Here is a 21888-nt window from a genome sequence, read left to right as displayed (position 1 = left end):
TAAAGAGGGGAAGATTTTTTGAAGAAATGCGTGGAACAGATGACCACGTTATTTGAGTGATCTCCACAAATTATTGGGTTTTAATTTGTGCTTGTGATATGTGTAACGCATAGAGAAATTTCTAGGTCTTTGGGTATTAACACAAATGCATGTTAACATGTCTTCAATTTAGCCAGATAGGTATCACTGTTTACATAGGAATACATAGGTTACATAGGATATACGGCACAGAAATAGGCCATTCGGCCCAACCAATCCATTTATGCTCCACTCGAGCCCCCTCCCATCTTTCCTTATCTAAATCTATCAGTATAACCCTCTATTCCCTTCTCCCTCATATGCTTGTCTAGCCTCCCCTTAAATGCATCGAGCCTATTTGCTTCAAATGCTCCCTGTGGTAGCGAGCTCCACATTCTCACCACTCTTTGGGTAAAGAATTTTATTCTGAATTCCCCATTGGATTTCTTGGTGGCTATCTTATATTGATGGTTTTTAGTTACACAAGTGGAAACATTCTCTCTGTGTCCACTCTATCAAAACCTTTCATAATTTTAAAGAACTTTATTAGGTCACCCCTCGGCCTTCTTTTTTCAAGAGAAACAGAGACCCAGCCTGTTCATCTTTTCCTGATATGTATACCCTCACATGGAAAGATTGAGAAACCACTCAGCAGCCAGTCTGATAAGGGTCAACAAATCAATGTAGCTCCGCTGATAAGCTGTAGGCCAACTGGTGGTCATAGAAGATTTTGGAATTTGTTGTTCTACATTGTTAACCTTGCCCTGGTTTCCTATGACTACTTCTGCACTTGATTTCTTATCAGCCAAAACTATCCCTTTACATAAGAACATAAGAACATAAGAATTAGGAACAGGAGTAGACCATCTAGCCCCTCGAGCCTGCTCCGCCATTCAACAAGATCATGGCTGATCTGGCTGTGGACTCAGCTCCACTTACCCGCCCGCTCCCCATAACCCTTAATTCCACTATTGGTTAAAAATCTATCTATCTGTGACTTGAATACATTCAATGAGCTAGCCTCAACTGCTTCCTTGGGCAGAGAATTCCACAGATTCACAACCCTCTGGGAGAAGAAATTCCTTCTCAACTCGGTTTTAAATTGGCTCCCCCGTATTTTGAGGCTGTGCCCCCTAGTTCTAGTCTCCCCGACCAGTGGAAACAACCTCTCTGCCTCTATCTTGTCTATCCCTTTCATTATTTTAAATGTTTCTATAAGATCACCCCTCATCCTTCTGAACTCCAACGAGTAAAGACCCAGTCTACTCAATACAGTGTTCCCATGAGCTCAGCAAACTATCCCTTTCCCATGAGCTCAGCTGCTGCTACAATAGTATTATAGTATTGCCTGCGCAGCCCCTGGCCTGCGAGCACCATCGGAGCAGGCTGAGGAGCGGAAGGAGCGACGTGGTGGCGTACCACTCCAGGATGCAGCACGTGCTGGAGCAGGAGAGCAACGGCAGTGAAGAGTGACGACAACAAGGTCCAGGTCGGTGATTGGAGCGTGGGCAGGTACTGAAGGAGCGGCGAGATCGGGGCGAAGGAGCAGCGAGAGATTGTAGAGGGAGCTGATCGGAGCCCAGGAGAGGCGTGAGTTCGGGGCCCAGATGAGGCGAGGGCCCAGGGGCACCACGGGCCAGCCCACACTGCGATATGTGTGCGCACTAGGTCCGTGCAGCAGAGCTGGTCTCCAGTCGTCCTGGTTAATCCTTGCCACTGGACCAAGACCTAGCTCTGTCAAGCCCGTGTGGTGGCTGGTGTGCAATGGTCACCACACGTTAAAGAAATCCAAGCACAGGCATCTTCCACCCTTCAAGATTTAGTTCGGACCTGGAATTTTAGGTCCATCATTGAAACACCTGTGAACTTTTTGACGTGGAAGCAAGTCATCCTCGGTTCAAGGGATTGTCTATGATGATGACCCTCACATTTCTGGTATCATCCTTGTAAATCTTCTCTGCACCCTCTCCACTGCCTCTGTATCCTTTTTTATAATATGGCGACCAGAACTGTATGCAGTACTCTATAGGCCCGAATTTGGTGAAGGCCCCCGCCCGCCCAAGTGCCGCCCAAAGGACCGCTGATGGCCGCCGAGGTACCTGATGGTACTTTGGGCGGGGTTTTCATCAAGAAGGGCCTTCAAAGGGTGGCGGGCGGCAAAAGAGGGACTTATGCTGCCAATCTGGGCGGCAGCTGGCGGGAGCTCCCAATCTCGGCGGCAAAGGCGCTTGCTGCCCAAGCGTCGCGAGGATGGAGTCGGGCCCACGGAGAGTCGAAGACCTGCAAAGAAAAAGCATTAAAAAAACACCAGAACACCTTCAGGGGACCCCATTGAGGTAAGTCCCTGTAGAGAAAAAAGTTAAAAAATGTTTACTCACCTTTGTTTTCAGCTCTTCATACCTACCGTCAGGGACAGACCAGCCTCCTCGCAGCGGTCCACCCCCGTTCTGGTGTCAACTCCCGCCCACACCAATCTAGCATCTTGGCGGGTGGGAGTCCACTTAACGCCACTCGGCCATCTGCTGACGTCAGCAGGTGGTTCCTGGCGGCTCTCCCCTCCCGCCCGCTCCAGACTAGATCAAAACTGGCACTGGGCGGAACCCGAGGAGGAATGTCGGCGGCAGTGGGCGGTGAGTGCATCAATTTTGTATCCTAAATGTTGTCTGAACAAGGTTTGATATAGGTTTAGCATAGCTTCCCTACTTTTTAATTTTATCCCTCTAGAAATAAACCCTAGTGCTTGGTTTCCTTTTTTACGGCCTGCTAACCTGAGTCGCAACTTTTAGTGATTTGTGTATTTGTACTCCGAGATCCCTTTGTTCCTCTACCCAACCGAGACTCGCACCCTCCAAGTAATAAGTGACCTCCCTATTCTTCTTACCAAAATGTAATACCTCACATTTATCTGTGTTGAACTTAGTTTGGTAATGATATGCTCATTCTGCAAGTTTATTAATGTCTTCCTGCAATTTGTTGCAGTCCTCCTCAGTATTCAGTATCGCCCCAAATTTGGTGTCATTTGCAAATTTAAAAATTGTGTTTTTGATTCCAAAGTCTTAATTTTTAATATAAATTGTGAACAACAGTGGTCCAAGCACTGATCCTTGTGGAACACCACAACCCACCTTCTGCCACTGCTACCTTTTACCCCTACTCTCTGCTTTCTGTCTTGAAACCAGATAGCTATCCATTCTGCTACTTGTTCCCTGACTCCGCATTCTCTGACCTTATTCATCAGTCTATTATGGAATACCTTATTGAAGGCCTTTTGAAAATTTAGATAAATTACATCTACTGCATTATCATTGTCTACTCTCTCTGTTACCTCTTCAAAAAATTAAGTGAGGTTGGTCAAGCAAGACTTTCCCTTTTGAAATCCATGCTGACTATTCATTTTAATGTTTTTGGTTTCTAGATGTTCTTCTATTTTCTCGTTTAGTAGGGATTCCTACCACTGATGTTAAGCTGACTGTCTATAATTCCCTGGACATGTTGTATCCCTCTTCATAAATATAGTTATTACGTTAGCTATCCGTCAGTCCTCTGGTATTACACATTTTTCTAATGAATTATTAAATATGTGTAGTAATGTCTCTGCTATCTCTTCCGTTGATTCTTTTAAAATGCATGAATGCAATCCATCCGGACCAGGGGTTTTATCCTATTTGAGTATGATTCGTTTATTTAATGTATCCCCTCTTTTTATTTTAAATATACTTATCTCATTACTAATCTCATCATCCAATGTCATGTCCACCTGTTCTATCTCACTGATAAAAACTGAAACAAAATAATTATTTAATATTTCTGCCATCTCTTTATTGTTACTTATGGTATTATCCTGTCTATCCCTTCATGCCCCTATTTCCATCCCAACTTTCCTTTTTTATTGATTTGCCTGTAAAATATTTTACCATTTTACTGTTAAATTACCTTTTGAGAATTAACGTGGACTATTAAAATTGTGGTGTACCTCTGTCACTTTCCATTGTCTTGCAAAGTGCTGCATTTTTTCCTAAGCCTGTCTGCAAACAAGTGACCTGAACAGAATCGCACCATAATTTATTTTAGTATTTAGTTTTTATTCTGTTGTCAGTGTTCTGATGCTCAGGAATCCTTGCTGCTAAATGCTGCTAGATCTTTGATATACCCTGCCTATTAACTTTACATCTTGGAGAGCTTTCAAAAATCCCGGCAATGATAAACTTGCCATTTATGGCACCTCTGCAATGCTGTCCCTGTGGTACTGCCGACAAACATTTATATAGCTTCATGGAGCCAAATTTCTTGCCAATTCCGACCTTTTGGTTGATTACATACTGAAATGTGCAATCAAATTAAACAGTTATTACATAAGAGAAAAACGAGACAAATATTTGGTAATGTTGCAAAACCTATCTATTAAACAGTATCTTTTGTTTTGTTAAACGGTATTTTAGCACAAACTGAAGGACAGTATTGTAATTGTGATTGCTTTAAAGGGTGGATTTATTCTTTTCCACTTGACACAAGTTGAAATCAACCTAAAGTAAGACAATTGAAATACTGAAATAAAAACAGAAAATGCTGAAAATACTCAGCAGGTCAGGCAACATCTGTGGCGAGAGAAATAGAGTTATCATCATCATCATAGGCAGTCCCTTGAAACCGAGGAAGACTTGCTTCCACTCTAAAAGTGAGTTCTTAGGTGACTGAACAGTCCAATACGGGAATTACAATTTCTGTCACAGGTGGGGCAAGTAATGGTTGAAGGAAAGGGTGGGTGAGGAGTCTGGTTTGTCGCATGCTCCTTCCGCTGCCTGTGCTTGTTTTCTGCATGCTCTCAGCGACGAGACTCGAGGTACTCAGTGCCCTCCTGGATGCTCTTCCTCCACTTAGAGAGATCTTTTGCTAGGGTCTGCCAGGTGTTGGTGGAGATGTTGCATTTTATCAAGGAGGCTTTGAGGGTGTCCTTTGAACGCTTCCTCTGCTCATCTGGGGCTCGCTTGCTGTGTAGGAGTTCCGAGTAGAGCGCTTGCGAACAATGTGGTCCACGAACAATATGGCCCACCCAAAGGAGCTGGTCGAGTGTGGTCAGTGCTTCGATACTGGGGATGTTGGCCTGAATGAGGAAGCTAACGTTGGTGCGTCTGTCTTCCCAGGGGATTTGCAGGAACTTGCGGAGACAACGCTGGTGGTATTTCTCCAGGGATTTGAGGTGTCTACTGTATATGGTCCATGTCTCAGCCATACAGGAGGGCGGGTATCACTACAGCCCTGTAGACCATAAGCTTGTTGCCAGATTTGAGGTCATGATCTTCGAACACTCTCTTCCTCAGGCGGCCGAAGAAGAGTTAACGTTTCAGGTCGATGACCTTTCATCAGAACAGTCTGACCAAGGGTCATCCACCTGAAATGTTAACTCTGTTTCTCCACAGATGCTGCCTGACCTGCTGAGTATTTTCAGCATTTTCTGTTTTTGTTTCAGATTTCTAGCATCCGCAGCGTTTTGCAATTGTATTACTGCCAAGTTAAGTCCACGAGCATGTATGTACTTTTTTCTCGTTGGAGGCGTCAATATATAATTTTACATGTAAAATCATAATGCAGTTTAGTTATTAATTAAGCCTTATATTTGTGATCCTAAGTAAAAAAATGGTTTTCAATCAAAATATTTTTTAAACTATCGAAAACAAGAGAAGTAAACCGACAATTAGAATACAATCTTCTCAGAAATGACAATTCTAAAAGGATTCGCAGTTTACTGGTGGCCAGACCAAGTGTATTAATCTGCCTGCAATGTTAGTCTGACTCTGCCAAAATAGTGTGATCTTTATAAAGTGTCAACACTGCTGTTGTTAAATGTGCCAACTGTTTTCTTAAATAGGTGCAAGCTATTACACGCAAAGGGGTACATGAATTAAATATTCCAATACAACAACAACTTGCATTTATATAGCGCTTTAATGTAGTAAAAGATCCCAAGACGCTTCACAGGAATGCTATTTTGGGCCCAGCCACATATGGAGATAATAGGACAGATGACCAAAAGAGGTTGGTTTTAAGGAGCATTTTAAAGGAAAATGGAGAGGTGGACAGGTTTAGGGAGAGAATTCCAGAGGAGAGGTCACAGAGACAGGGAGGGGCAAGGCCATGGATGGATTTGAAAACAAGGATGAGAATTTTTAAATTGAGGCAGCTAGATTGTGAGTCACAACAGTGATGGGTGAACAAGAATTTTGGATATTAAGGGATATGGGGATAGTGCAGGAAAGTGGAGTTGAGGTAGAACATCAGCCATGATCTTATTGAATGGAGGAGCAGGCTTGAGGGGCCGAATGGTCTACTCCTGCTCCTATTTCTTATGTTCTTATGAAACTTGGTGGAGTTAGGACACGGGCAGCAGAGTTTTGGATGAGCTCAGGTTTATGTAGGTTAAATATATGCAAGTTTAAAAACAGAGAAACTCATTAGAATCAACAAGCAAACATAGAATTATTTAACAAGTCAATGGTTATTTTGAATGGATTACAAAATTTGATTGCAAGTAAAGCTCGTTAAGATGAACGACATCCCAGACACCAGAAAAACATATATATTAGCAGCTTAATAGCATGATAGGATTGTTGAAAATAAATAATATTAAAAGATTTGAAGCTTTTTTGATTATAGGATTGTTAATATGATGGAGAGTCACTTTTATTAGTCTACTTAATCCATATCTCAGTTTTGAAGTTTTAGCTTGATAAATTGAGAGAAGTAATCCTATATAGTGATAGTTTATCTCAATGGAACACTCTAACACTTAGCTACAGTATTTGTTGTTTTGCATCTGGTTTCTGCTACAATCTGTGACTATTTTATTATAAATAGCCAGAAGTTTCGAGACAGATGCCATATTTTGAGCGTTTGAAATTTTGAGCATTTGAAATCATTGCACACTCATTTACTTTCACAAGTTATTAAACTAAAAATGCAATATTGCAAATTGAAAACAATCATGGCCATGAAACACCAGCAAGTAAATATTGAAATGATGGTATTCCTTTCAGAGGATCTATATATTAAAACAAATCACCTGGCATTAATGTAGTCAGTTAAAGTTAAGCTTAGTATTCACAGTTGTAATTTCCTATTGAAGTAGAGATTCTCTAGCATCTTAATGCTACAATGCATAAAAGGTTTCTTTGAAAAAAGAGGGGTTTATCTTCTGTTGGAAATTATAACCTAAAAATGCACATTCTTAATAGTGAGAACAATTGCTCATTTGTAGAACAGAGTCGTAGGGGAACAATTGCGTTTGTCTGGGCAGAGATACACGTTCACATACAAATAAGAATATAACTTTGTGTATAATATATAACATATAACATATATCTCAGTTCAACTCCATAAATTCCTTTGCAACACGGGTATATATTCGCTTAAACAGAAATGACCTGAGACACGCACTCAACCATTTTGTTCCTTTTCCTGAGCAATTAACGCATTTCAGAAATAATGATTTATTTGCAGAATTAAGCTGACAATTCGCGCACTGAATCCACTATTGAAATGTTCGTTTCAGTTAGTTGCGCGATTTCAGTTTGTGTGAAAATAACTTGCTCAAAAAAACGAACTTCTGACAGTGCACTCCGCCCGCGAAAATATCTATTGTATTTCAGTTAATATTATTGATACAGTCAACCATGGTGACGTGAATATTGGACGTGACATTTTTTAGGATATTTACATTGGAAATCTGACACCGGCCTGTCAGAATCTCTAGGACAGATATAGTAACTAATTGAATTAGCGGATATTTGACATGCTATTAATAGTATTCCGTACACATATGACATCTGGTTTCTTTCGCTGATAATCGGAATCTGTTTATTACCATACATAGAGGATTAATTTGCTGTACATGCAAAAAGCGAGGAAATTAGACGCCACTCAGATACTTGAGACCTGACTGGACAGGTTGATGATAGTGAAGGCAGCATCTGGGAAACAGCAACACTGCCACTGAGGAGCACCGAGCCCAGGGAACTAGTTAAGGTAAACAGACGGGTATCTGAATTGTACGGGCTGCATATTCGATCATATAAATGTATTCGGATAATCTATAATGTTATTCAAAGAAAATTAATCGACAAGTTACATTTTAATCGTTGTATCAGTTTTGAATTAGCCTCTTAGCTGCCATATTATACCCAGACTTGAATTAAAATAATCTTGTATTGCGAAAGCTCACGTTGACTGAGGACTTGACTCATGAGCCATTTATTGGTGAGCTTTTAAAACCAATTTAAGAGGGAATTATATTTTTCTAAGACGATGCATGGCAGTTAAATCTACCAGCTAGCACCTAGCTAAAGCAATACATTGGGCAGTAAGCATTTTGTAGGAAGCATTTTCAGGCTTTTCAGATGCATGACTGTAAAATAAAGATCCTCTCGTATTTGGCTTGAATAGAGACTGCTGGAAACAACAGTTGACACAGGACTGTTAAGAAAAACGAAAGACGAGGAGACGAGCAGCTGAAGCGAAACAGCCAGATGCTATAGGAGATTAAGGCGCCGAAGAGGAACAACAAGGTTGCTGTGCAGTTATCGTAGAACATCTGAAGATCGCAAGATATTCAGAGGCCTCAAAATGCGGGAAAGGTCCAGCTGGATCAAAGCACCTTCAAAAAGCAAATTCCGAGGAAGGTCTGCGACGTAATCTAATTAGCTATTGCTTAAGTTTCCAACTGCACATTGCATGACTTGCGCACGTAACAAGTGCAATCAAATATATATATTAATACTGTCCAGTGTTTCCATAGTGGAAGATGCGCAGTCTGGACAAGTCACCAAACGACCATAACGTGCATGCTGCAGCCTAATGCAAAGACAAACTGAATCAACTTATGGTTCGACTATTACGATCAACGGTAGGTTTCTGGGGGGAGAGGAGGGTGATTTTCAGCAATCTCATGGAAGCTGTTTAATGATTCTGATCAGGATTGTATGCGAGCAGTTTTTGTAGCTGTAAAACATCATCTACTTTCAGGATGTACATTGCATTCTTTCTGATACATTCCAAGGTATTTTGAAATATTAGGCTAGAATTTACTGTTGGCAGTATTAGTAAACACTTATTGTATTAATGTAACTTTCCTCTGACTGCTATTTTAACTGAAGGGTTAACATTTAGATTAAAATGGCAGAAAAATGTCAGTCAGCTGTATTAAGCATTCATCCACCAATACCAACATTTTCTTGCCTATTCTAAATCACAGCCAACCTTATCCCCACTAGATCTTAGAAAAGTTTTTATTTAAATTCACAATGATACACTGGCTTGTGGAACTCAGCATCAGATGTGGAAAAGGGTGGTGGAGCATGTCAATCAGAACTTCTCACAAATACAACATTCCTTAGTAATTATAATACGATTTGCAATGACTTGATTACGATTGTAAATAATAATTAGCAAATGGATAAATACAATCAAAAGAGGTTTATTTAGGTCACCATTGTGCAACAGGTATTTATTGGAGATGATATCTGTTTATAACAAAGCATATTTTGTAGGTTTAAGTTATCTCTCCAGCCTGGGAAATGGACCTCAGTCCATTTGTCCCTGTAAGCATGTGCTGAGTTCCATTATGTACCATCCAAGTGCTGATGGCATGGTAACTGTTCTGTTAACTCTCTTTTAACACTAAAAGTTCAGAAGTGAAGTTTAAAGTGTTTCTAGGTGCAAACATGGAGCAGCTGGAAAGGATTTTAAAATCTTGCTTTGCATCAGCTGTAATTATACTTCAGGCAGTGTGAAGCTGAAATGGTGTAAGGTTACCTCATGAAGATGGTCTCAAACCACTTGCCTAAATATGCTTTCTGTGAGTTCAGCACATTGCCTGACCATAGTATCTGCTTAAAATTTGTCCTGTATTTTCAGTCTAGAAAGTAATGATTTTCAATTAATTAAGCCACATAGAGAAGAGGAAACACTATGATTTCGTTTAAGAATTATAAAATAACTCATAGTAGAAACAGATGAAAGTTAAACTGAATGACTTATCAAGGACATTTTACTCTTCTTCCTGTTGTCTATAGGTTTATATGTAACCTTCAGGGCTACTAACCAAGGGTTGTGTGGCTCTTTGTCAGCTGGCACTGACATGATGGGCCGAAATGGCCTCCTCTGCGCTGTAAATTTCTATGTTTTCTATGTTTTCCTCAGGCTTACTTGATCATAAAAACCTAAAACATTTGCAGTAAGGTTTCCTTTCTGAGCAGAGTTGCTAAGTAATTCTTCCTCACCCAGATATGGTTACAAGGCCATTTCTTAGGGTTCTATCCTGAATAACTTTCAGCTAAGTTTCAACAACAACTTGCATTGATATAGCACCTTTAACAAGGTTCTTCACACAAAGATAAAAATGAATGCTGAGCAGTGATAGGAGAGGATCTAGCAGAGGGATCTGAAGGCATGGTCAAACAATCAAGTTATTAGGACGTTTTTGAAAGTGGGGAGAGATGTATTAAGGTGGAAGTGTTTAATCAGGGCACTCCAGAATGGGGGGGGTGGGGGGGGAGTTCAAAATGGCTGAACCTCTGACACTAAGGCCACAATTTTGCTTACTGAGGTGGGCCACTCCGTAGCACATTCCCAACCCTCTGCCGGCTCCATCCCGCCACATACAAGCGATTTTACCATGATTGGGCTCGATAAGCCTGGCCAGCGAAGATCCCAGCCAATTAAAAGGAAGCGGGTCTTATAATGATATTTGATGACGCGTCATCAGCTAGTTTCCTTAAAGGGACCATGCACAAATTGAGTTTGACAGTTGTGCTTCAGTGTTCTACAGCATTGAGGTGCTGCAAACACTGACAAGGACTGCACAGAGGTGCAGGGCTGTACCCAGTCTCTCCCATGCTTATGGAGAGAGTCACAGCACACAGGTAGGTTGTCTTCCCTTCCAATGGGTGGAAGACACCCCCTCCCCCCCCAGGAGACCAACGCACCATATTGCACAGGAGGGCACAAGCAGGGATGTCATCAGGAGGACCTGGTTGCAGTGGCACAAACCTTTCAATGATCTCAGTAGATCACGAAATGTTACTGCAAAGCCACACTCAACCTCATCCTGCTGTGCCGCTCATCACATCCCCATCTCTCTGCCTTCCTGACTCTACTCCTACACATCCTTATTCACACCAACTTACCTTGCCCCTTCACCCATCCCTCTCTATCTGCATTATCACTTCCCCATCTCACTAGTCACCCCTTACACTTACCCTCATCCTAGTCCATTCACACCAAGTAACAACACACAAGTGTAGACACTGGGTGTTTTCACCAATGTTTATGTAAAGTTTCTGTTAATGTGCTAGCAAACATTGAAATCTTTATTTTAAACGCTTTGTGTTCTTGAACAGATTTGTGTGCACCTTTGGAAGTGGCTTAGTGAGTTGCAGTGAATCGTGATACATACGTGTATCCCACCACAATGGTGATGAGTGTGAAATGAATGGCTTGGGCATTGTAGGGATGCTTTATGGTGTTAGAGTAGGGTAGTGCCAACCTGGCACATCATGTGGCAGCCAGGGTGTACAGCATCAAGTGAAGTAAATGTGACCATAGTGAGGCCATCCCTGGCAACCTAGGCAGCAATGTGGATGGGTGCTGATGCCCTCTGTCCTGTGCAGTATCAGTTGTTTGCAGAGAAGGTTGGTGTTGTTGTTGGTGCTGCTGGTGTGCCTGGTGATGCTGATATTGGGGATGATTGTGATGGGATTCTGAAGACCTAGTTGAGATTTTTTCAAGGGCACCAATGCTGATGGCATAGATGGCAGGTGAGGTTGAGAGGACTGAAGCAATCTGTCAATGGTGAGAGAGGTTGTTCCATGGAGGTGACAGTGGATAGAGAACTTACTCCAAACACTTCCAACCTGCATAAACTTCAAATCTGTCTTTCAAATCCTGAAGGCTCTAGCTTCTGAGATTGGAAAATAAACAGCTGTGAAATGGCAGCTTTTATACCACATTTACAGCTGTCAAGTATTGAGAAGAAAGGATACTCATTGAACACCTGGCCTACTTACCTGATGTGATCCCCGAGCACCGTGAATCTCTTGACAAAGCTGGAAAATGGTAAATACAGCTCAAAATGGTGTTTAAGTGCCTTTTAACAAGCTCTTAATAATCTAAATTGCCTCCCCCGCCACTTGGTGTCGGGTCTGTTCAGCCCTGAAAGACCCGACACCTGGTAGACTAGCGTGGAGGCGGGTTGACAGCGGGGTCTCAATCATTTCAAATTTCACAGCTGACCTGCCTCTGATCCTGTCATCTTAACGCCGGTAAAATTCCGGCCTAAAGGTGGAATTAGAGGCAGGGGTGATGAAAATTGTGGTCTGAGTCAGAGAGCAGAGGGCATTACTGGAAAATAGGGCTGAAAAATGTTGCAGAGGTGGGAGGGGTGAGGTTATTCAAAGATTTGCAAATGAGGAAAATGATTTTGACTTCTCTATATAGGGTGAAGTAAAAGCAGAATCAAGTATTGTTGCAGAGTTGTAAATCGGTGGTCCCTGTGATAGATAGGATGTGTAGTTTGACGCTCAGCTCAGGGTCAGTTAGGACACCAAAGTTGCACACATTTCAGTTCTGTCTGACAGAGTAGCTGTGGAGGAAGATAGGAATGTGGTGAGGTGGAGATGGGGGTAAGGGAGAGTATGGTGAAAAGTTTTTGGCTTCAAGAACAGTCAATTTTCCTGTTGTTCAGGACACACTCAATGCATTTTCTAATCATCAGTAATATGTGTTCAAATGACTACAGTGTCAGCTGTGGTTCAGTTGGTAGCACTCTCACCTCTAAGTCAGAAGGTTGTGGGTTCAAATCACATTCCAGAGACTTAAGCTCAAAAATCTAGGCTGACACTACACTGCAGTACTGAAGGAGTGCTGCACTGTCAGTGTGTCGTCTTTTGGATGACATTAAATCGAGGCACCATCTGCTCTCTTGGGAGGAACTACAAGATCTCATGGCACTATTTTGAAGAAGAGCAGCGGCATTATCCCGAGTGTCCTGACGAATATTTATTTCTCAATCAACATCACTAAAAAGATTATCGAGGCATTATCATATTGCTCTTTGTGGGACCTTGCTGTGCACAAAATCGCTGCCGTTATTCCTACATTCCAACAGTGACTACACTTGACCATAGGCTCTGAAGCACTTTGGGACATCCGGTGATCAGGAAAGGTGCTATATCATTTTTTTTACTTTGTTCATGGGTTTTGGGTGTTGCTGGCAAGGCCAGCATTTATTGCCCATCCCTAATTGCCCTTAAGAAGATGGTAAGATGCCTTCTTGAACCGCTGCAGTCCGTCTGGTGAAGCCACACCCACAGTGCTGTTAGGAAGGGAATTTCAGCATCTCGACCCAGCGACGATGAAGGAACGGCAATATACTTCCAAGGGGAACGTGGAGGTAGTGGTGTTTCCATGAACTTGCTGCCTTTATCCTTCTAGGTGGTAGAGGTCACGGGTTTGGGAGGTGCTGCAGAAGAAGCCTTGGTGAGTTGCTGCAGTGCATCTTGCAGATGGTACACACTGCAGCCACGGTACATTGGTGTTGGAGGGAGTGAATGTTTAAAGGGTGGATGGGGTGCCAATCCAGCGGGCTGCTTTGTCCTGGATGATGTTGAGCTTCTTGAGTGTTATTGGAGCTGCACTCATCCAGGCAACTGGAGAGTATTCCATCACACTCCTGACTTGAGCCTTGTTGATGGTGGAAGGGCTTTGAGGAGTCAGGAGGTGAGACACTCACCGCAGAATACCCAGTCTCTGACCTGCTCTTGATGCCAATGTATTTATGTGGCTGGCCCAGTTATGATTCTGGTCAATGGTGACCCCTAGGATGTTAATGGTGGGAGATTTGGCAATGGTAATGCCGTTGAATGTCAACGGGCAGTGGTTAGACTCTCGCTTGTTGGAGATAGTCATTGCCTGGCACTTGTGTGGCGTGAATGTTACTTGCCACTTATCAGCCCAAGCCTGACTGTTGTCCAAGTCTTGCTGCATGTGGGCATGGACTGCTCCATTATCTGAGGAATTTCAAATGGCACTGAACACTGTGCAGTCATCAGTGAACATCCCCACTTCTGACCTTATGATGGAGGGAAGGTCATTGATGAAGCAGCTGAAGATAGTTGGGCCTAGGACACTGCCCTGAGGAACTCCTGCAGCGATGTCTTGGGGCTGGAAATCATTCTTTCTTTAAGGGCCAGAATTTATTGTCAAAATAACGGTGAGGCTAATGGTGCTCACTGTTAGTTATGCACAAATCACACACCAAATTCTTGCAAGGGCAGATGGTCAAATGCAAAAATCCCAGCGTTGCTGTCTGAGGAGTGTCGCTCCTCTGTAAATTGGGCAAAAACAGCATCTCACCGTCTGACTCCCCATGCAAATGCATTGAACAACATGTATGTTACATATGAACTAAACCCACCAAAGAAAGTTAGGGCTTGTCCTTTTCAGACTAAGAACCCTTTTCACTGATGTGACAAGTCTCAATTGCTGTCAAAAAAACCTTTCTGGCGCTTAAAATGAACTATTACAAGTGTGGAGTCTCATTCCTTCAACTTTTAATTGTTGTTGGAGATTTAAATAAAATGAAATTACTTTTTAAAAATGTTTTATTTCCGTCTTTTTTCTCTCTCTCGTAATTGTATCTTTATTTCCCTCTCTTTATTTCTCTTTCTGTACCTGATTTGACATTACATAAGAACATAAGAATTAGGAACAGGAGTAGGCCATCTAGCCTCTCGAGCCTGCTCCGCCATTCAACAAGATCATGGCTGATCTGGCCGTGGACTCAGCTCCACTTACCCGCCCTCTCCCCGTAACCCTTAATTCCCTTATTGGTTAAAAATCTATCTATCTGTGATTTGAATACATTAAATGAGCTAGCCTCAACTGCTTCCTTGGCAGAGAATTCCACAGATTCACAACCATCTGGGAGAAGAAATTCCTTCTCAACTCGGTTTTAAATTGGCTCCCCCGTATTTTGAGGCTGTGCCCCCTAGTTCTAGTCTCTCTGACCAGTGGAAACAACTTCTCTACCTCTATCTTGTCTATCCCTTTCATTATTTTAAATGTTTCTATAAGATCACCCCTCATCCTTCTGAACTCCAACGAGTAAAGACCCAGTCTACTCAATCAATCATCATAAGGTAACCCCCTCATCTCCGGAATCAGCCTAGTGAATCGTCTCTGTACCCCCTCCAAAACTAGTATATCCTTCCTTAAGTAAGGTGACCAAAACTGCACGCAGTACTCCAGGTGCGGCCTCACTAATAACCTATACAGTTGCAGAAGGACCTCCCTGCTTTTGAACTCCATCCCTCTCGCAATGAAGACCAGCATTCCATTCGCCTTCCTGATTACCTGTTGCACCTGCAAACTAACTTTTTGGGATTCATGCACAAGGACCCCCAGGTCCCTCTGCACCACAGCATGTTGTAATTTCTCCCCATTCAAATAATATTCCCTTTTACTGTTTTTTTCCCCAAAGTGGATGACCTCACACTTTCCGACATTGTATTCCATCTGCCAAACCTTAGCCCATTCGCTTAACCTATCTAAATCTCTTTGCAGCCTCTCTGTGTCCTCTACACAACCCGCTTTCCCATTAATCTTTGTGTCATCTGAAATTTTGGTACACTACACTCTGTCCTCTCTTCCAGGTCATCTATGTATATTGTAAACAGTTGTGGTCCCAGCACCGATCCCTGTGGCACACCACTAACCATCGATTTCCAACCCGAAAAGGACCCATTTATCCCGACTCTCTGCTTTCTGTTAGCCAGCCAATTCTCTATCCATGCTAATACATTTCCACTGACTCCACGTACCTTTATCTTCTGCAGTAACCTTTTGTGTGGCACCTTATCGAATGCCTTTTGAAAATCTAAATAAACCACATCCATCGGTACACCTCTATCCACCATGCTCGTTATATCCTCAAAGAATTCCAGTAAATTAGTTAAACATGATTTCCCCTTCATGAATCCATGCTGCGTCTGCTTGATTGTACTATTCCTATCTAGATGTCCCGCTATTTCTTCCTTAATGATAGTTTCAAGCATTTTCCCCACTACAGATGTTAAACTAACCGGCCTGTAGTTAACTGCCTTTTGTCTGCCCTCTTTTTTAAACAGAGGCGTTACATTAGCTGCTTTCCAATCCATTGAATTCACTATTCTAACTTACACTCCCTGGTACAGACTCTGCATGGTTCAATCTTCAATCTGATTGGTTAAGGAGATACTTAGTTGCTTTTCCTGTTCACACAGATCCCATATGCCCTGTAGAGGATGCCATGCTGTTTCGATCTCCTACTTACAGCAACTTGCTGTACAAAAGGTCATAAATGGGCAATGGCATGTCTAATGAGTGGCAGACACCGTTCGCTCAAGTGCTCCAGTAAATTCTGGCCCAAATGCTCCAAAAGTGCATGTCCTTCATTCTTTTAAAATAAATTAATTGAACTGATCTCAACTTTTCTCATACTATTAATTTATATTTCCAATCCCATGGAAGGCGATAGCTGAATTAATCAGAAGTTCTTGTTCCAGACAAGGCTTTTCACTTCTCACTAAAAACAATTCTGCACTTACCCCAGTCTTTCTGTTTTATAAATTATAGTATTACAAATACATAGAAAGTGTTATATTTTATGTATGCTATGTTAAGGAGCTAATGGGGTAGTCAATTATTTTTATTTAATGGAAATTGCAATCTGGTCTGAAATACTGTCAGATTTTAAAAAAAGTTAAAAGTTTTGCAATGCTAACTGTTATAGAGTTGACAGCATGATAAACACAGTGCAAGACGAACTGTTGCCGGTTACCTCCCATTCTTAGGCTGATGACAACCCACGTCAGCAGATTTATACTCCACTCATTATCAGCACACTGAAAATCTTAGCATTAAAAGGTGCAATGTATTGATAGCACAATTTACGAGATCCAAAAACAGTTTGTGTGATATTCCTCCCACCTCCAAAATCTCTACCTCTCACTGTCACAAATTGTTATGTCCATTCTATTTTAGTCACTATTTCTTTTAACTTTCCACTCATATTCTGTGTGAACTTCACATAGAGTGTTCTAATGCCCTTCTTATTTCCCTGTCTCGAATTCTAACTCATTATTTCCCAGGGCCTCATAATTGGAAAGCCTTACTTCTCATTGGTTCTCTTTTCCAACTACAAGCCACAGGTTTTTAAGAATAAAGCTTAGTGTCACCTAATCATTATTTGATTACTTACATAATGTTCTCTCGCATTCTTTTCAAACACCTTCTGTGGGCCCCAGTCTTTCACCTCGGTTTCTCAATAAAAGAAAATCTAACTTCCTAATGACTCCGTTAATAAAGGCAGCTGATAAAAGCATATACCTAAGCCATACAGACCTGAAGGTACCACGGTTGATTCCTGATCTATGCTGAGTGTACTGATCTCAGCTAAAATGGTGTACAATTGACCTCAGAGCTGTTGGGCTAGTGAGGGAGTAATCAGTTAGGATTCCTGCTTATGCTCAGTATCCAGTGATAACTGCTGGACAGTACACATGAATGGATGTTGAGTGGTAGCAGTGTCAAGTTTGGATCCTTAATGATCAAATAGCATATCAATGCTTTTTATCACGTCTGATACTTTAAGAATGTCCAGTTGATGAGGTACTATATGACTTCCAGCAGGAACTTGAGGAAGAAAAAAAATAATGAAAAGAAACCCAAAAGAATGGACCACATGCATTGATAAATTGCAAATATAGCTGTCTTTAGTGGCTTAGTAGGGAGGTGCCGGACTTGGTGAGGAAATACTAATCAGTCCATTGAACTTTTTAAAGAACCTGTAAAAGCTTCCACTGCGTTGGATTTTCCTTAGTTTACTTAATTTCCTGCTAACCAAATGTAGAAACTATTAAAAAAAAGCTTCAAATTTTCTCCTGAACCCCCAAGGTAATTAAGCAACACTGCAGGATTTGAATCCAACTTTATTATTCGCATTATTATTTTTCCAACCAGGTGGAATCCCATGTTCCACAGAACCAGAACCAAAGTAATTTTGATCATTTATGTCTATATCCATTCATACTTCAATTCTCTTTATGATCACTTATTTGTCCAGCTTTCTTCTAAAGAAGCTAATTGACATAACATGAACACTAGTTATGATGAAGGCAGCATTAGGAAATCTACGTTAAATATCTGCTGAAAGCAAGTTTTCCTTTTCTCAACTCTGGTCTCACCTGAGCCTTGCCAACTTTGATTAATGTCCCTATGTTCTTCAATCACAGTTTAAATAAATAACTTGCCTATACATTTATTAATAATGATGTAAAATTCTGAAAACTGCCATCACGTCTTCCTTATATTTTTAGCCAACTTCATCCATAAAGGATGTAATTGTTTTACAACACTTCATATTTAATACATAGCTAAAACAATAATTTAATTCTTATTGCAGCTATGAAAACCCCACCTTTCTATTTATTCCCCTTTTTATTTTAATTTTAATTATCGTACATGACTCCAATTCGTTGTTCAGTCTCCTTATTGTGTATGTCAGCACCTCTTCCAAGAGCATTAGAAAGCACATGAAAACAAAGTGTACAAAATTCGCTGAAATAATTCAACATAGCAATGTTCATTGGTGTTCAAACCCCCTTCTAATTTATTATTATCGTCAGTGTATTCTGCAATAGAAATGTAGAATACAATTTTTAAAATCACAGATGAGTGTTAGAATATGTTCGATAGCAAGTTTAAAAAAAACTTTGGGGATATTTTGTGGTTATTCAGGAAAAGGTGGTTAGTAGTGGAGAATAGAGAACTTTGCATTATGGGCATCTCGTGTCAGCATCAAAGTAATCTTGGGCCACGTACACTCCGCTTCATATGAAGCAAAGCGTTCTCTACTTTCTTGCAAATTCAGATTAGCCCCTTGTACTACACCAGTGTGATATTTTCCCATTTCCCACAGGTGCCAGTCCGTGACCTTTTGGAGTTAGATTGACAATTCATCAGTGGTCTGTTAGGGGCAGTTTGCGCTGCTATCCATGGCTACTAAGAACTGAATTAATACTGCCCAGACACAATTCATACAGGACCCCTAGAGTCAGTAGACAGAAGTGACTTTCATTCCATCATTCTGGGCTAGGTTTTAATTCTGGTTCCTAAAAGTGAAAGGTCATTGTCCAACCAACTACAATATCCAGTCCCATAAAATGCAAAATAATTATCTTTAACTTATCATTCCACAGCTCCAGTGTCAACATTATCAAGAATGAATTTTAAATTGACATTATTCAATTTTAGAAAAGCTTTCTGCGGAAATTAAATGTTGCGGAGGGAAATAACATGGTTACCAAAGCAAACCGCAAATACCGATTGAAACTATTTAAAATAAATGTTAGATCATTATTGTAGTGCATGTGAAGAAGGATGCACATTATTTTTGCTCAAATTAGACTGTAAAATCATGGCTGGAAAAGTGATTATTTATGTTTGGAAAGAATTAAGAAAGAATAATGACAAGTACTACAAAGGAACAAATGTTCATTTAGTAGGCCATGAATAGTAACATGGAATGATGTACAGTGTAAATAGAATGAAAATAAATCCCAGCAACTATAGATTGAGTAAATTAATAACTTAAGAGTTTAATTTATAAAAATGCTGATTGACAAATGAAGTTCAGGTATTCACAAATGTGAAATGATAAGCTCTGAATATATGTACAAGGTTGGAAATTTTATATGTTGTGGATTTTCCTGCTTTGCATATGTACATGTTCTTAACGTTTAGAATGTTTAAAAATAAGTTTTTGGTTAAGAAGTTATGCACTTCTCAAAGTCTATGGTCTACAACAATGTTTTGTGAAAATGTGTACAATACCAAATTTGTTATCTCCAACTGCAGATAGTGAAAAATCATTCAGGAGCGAGCTTTGTTCCATATGCAGATTTATTCACATTTCCCCATGGATGTTCGCTGCAAAAAGTGATCACTAAATTATGTTTTAAGTTCAGTTATACTTTTAGCTATTTGAGTGAATTTTAAAATTTGTTTCATTTTCTTCCTTTTGTTTAGGTTTTCTCAGGCTTCACATCTTTCCCCTGCTGAGAAGGTGAGAGCACACCCTGGTCCATTCCTGTTGGTGCTCTACTACTATCTAATAGGAAGTTTGCAAGAGTACCTTTGGCTGGCTTGGTGATTTCCCTCACACTTTGTGGGAATGAATCTGGCCTCCACTTACATGTTCCTCAATGGTATGGCCAAGATTATGATCTCACTGTCTGAATAATCACCAACTAAGGTAGGTGCGCATACTTGGACTATATACATATTATATCTAATTCTATTTAGAATATTGATCCTATTATAGCATTGGTCATGCGTCCAAATCCAAAACAAGTGCTCTCTCCTCAAATAGAAAACACCAGAAAAAGACATCCATTCAATGCAGTAGAACCAAAATAAACTACCACATGACCCTTGATTATGGACAAGTTTGTGTACCAATGGTGGATAGGATTTTGTAGTGGGATGATTGATAGGAAAACGCTTAAGCAGTGCTCTCTGTTCTTCACCACTGGGTTCTAGCTCTTGGATTCTTCAGTGAAGAAGAGAAGAGATAACAGTGTAAGATATTGAACTGCAGCACTGATTTTAGCATAGTCGCAATATTAAATTGTTACCCTCCCTTTAGGTTCTTTTACTATGCAGAATTTCCCAGCAGTAAGGTAGGCATCTACCATTCTTGTGCCCTCTGAAGGTTTCCTCTTCACTCTGTGCCCCACCCACCCCACACCCCCAAGTGACTACTGCATGGAAAATCACTAGAGCAAAATTAATTACTATCAAACATTAATACAGATTATTCCCCAAACCATACCATTAAATACCACAATATAATTAAAAGAGAACATTCTTAGCTTATGTCAATTATAGGAGATTAATATTAATGAATGCATTCAGTATATTAGAAACTTGAAATATTTTATGAACTAACATTTGTCTGTTTACTTAAGTTCAACTTTGTTCCTTTGGTGAATGTGTGCTCTTAAAGCCCTCATGTGAATTATTTTCATTAGTTCAGTGCACTGCCTTTCCCATATGTACATGGAAAAAATATACTGCAGCCACTTATTTTATTCTGTTTTTATAATAGTGGTGTCAATAATGTGTCCTGACCACAGATATGAATGATAACAAAAAGATACCAAACTTCTGAAATTGTAAGTGAGATGTATTATCTGAGAAGGCTACTGATGGTGGAAGGCAGAGATAGTCTTCAGACAATTCATTATTATCAATCCATCATCATCCAAGGTAAAATAGTCTTTAGTAGCTCTGTTATCATCCTTCATGCCTGGATTCCCCTATCCTACTTTCCCTGAGAGTCAAATAATCTTGCTCGGTAAGAATGAAGATCACAAAATCAAGAATGGTAGATGTCTACCTTACTGCTGGGAAATTCTGCATAGTAAGAGAACCTAAAGTTGCGACAGCTACCCCCACCCCGAATTGCAGCATAAGCTTATGGAAGGAGTAACAGCACACAGAGAGGTCCTCTTCTGTTCCCATGGGTGGAAGAGAACTTCCTAGGAGATCAACACAGCCTGGTTGCACATTGCACAGGAGGACACAAGTATGGATGACGTCAGAAGGACCTGGCTGCAGTGGCACAAACCTTTCAATTATCTCAGTGGATCACAAAATGTTACTGCAAAGTCACATTCAACCTCATTTTGCTGTGCCACTCATCACATCCGCATCAAACTGCCTTCCCTACCCTACACCTGCACATCCTTACTCACACCAACTTACCTTGCACATCCACTA

The 21888-nt window shown here is 40.8% G+C and overlaps 1 long non-coding RNA gene across 1 annotated transcript; it reads left to right on the top strand.

Annotated features, from left to right (window-relative positions):
• The first annotated feature begins 7985 nt into the window (after positions 1-7985).
• LOC139227094 (uncharacterized) lies at positions 7986-20373 on the top strand. The gene is made up of 4 exons (XR_011587379.1): positions 7986-8037; positions 8455-8690; positions 8807-8914; positions 20134-20373. It is a non-coding gene; the product is annotated as an uncharacterized lncRNA (long non-coding RNA).
• The last annotated feature ends 1515 nt before the right edge of the window (positions 20374-21888 follow it).

The sequence above is a fragment of the Pristiophorus japonicus genome, chromosome 16 (assembly GCF_044704955.1).
Source record: "Pristiophorus japonicus isolate sPriJap1 chromosome 16, sPriJap1.hap1, whole genome shotgun sequence".
Lineage (NCBI taxonomy): Eukaryota > Metazoa > Chordata > Chondrichthyes > Pristiophoridae > Pristiophorus > Pristiophorus japonicus.
Note: the sequence above shows the minus strand (reverse complement) of the source record. Positions and strands in the feature narration are given on the sequence as shown.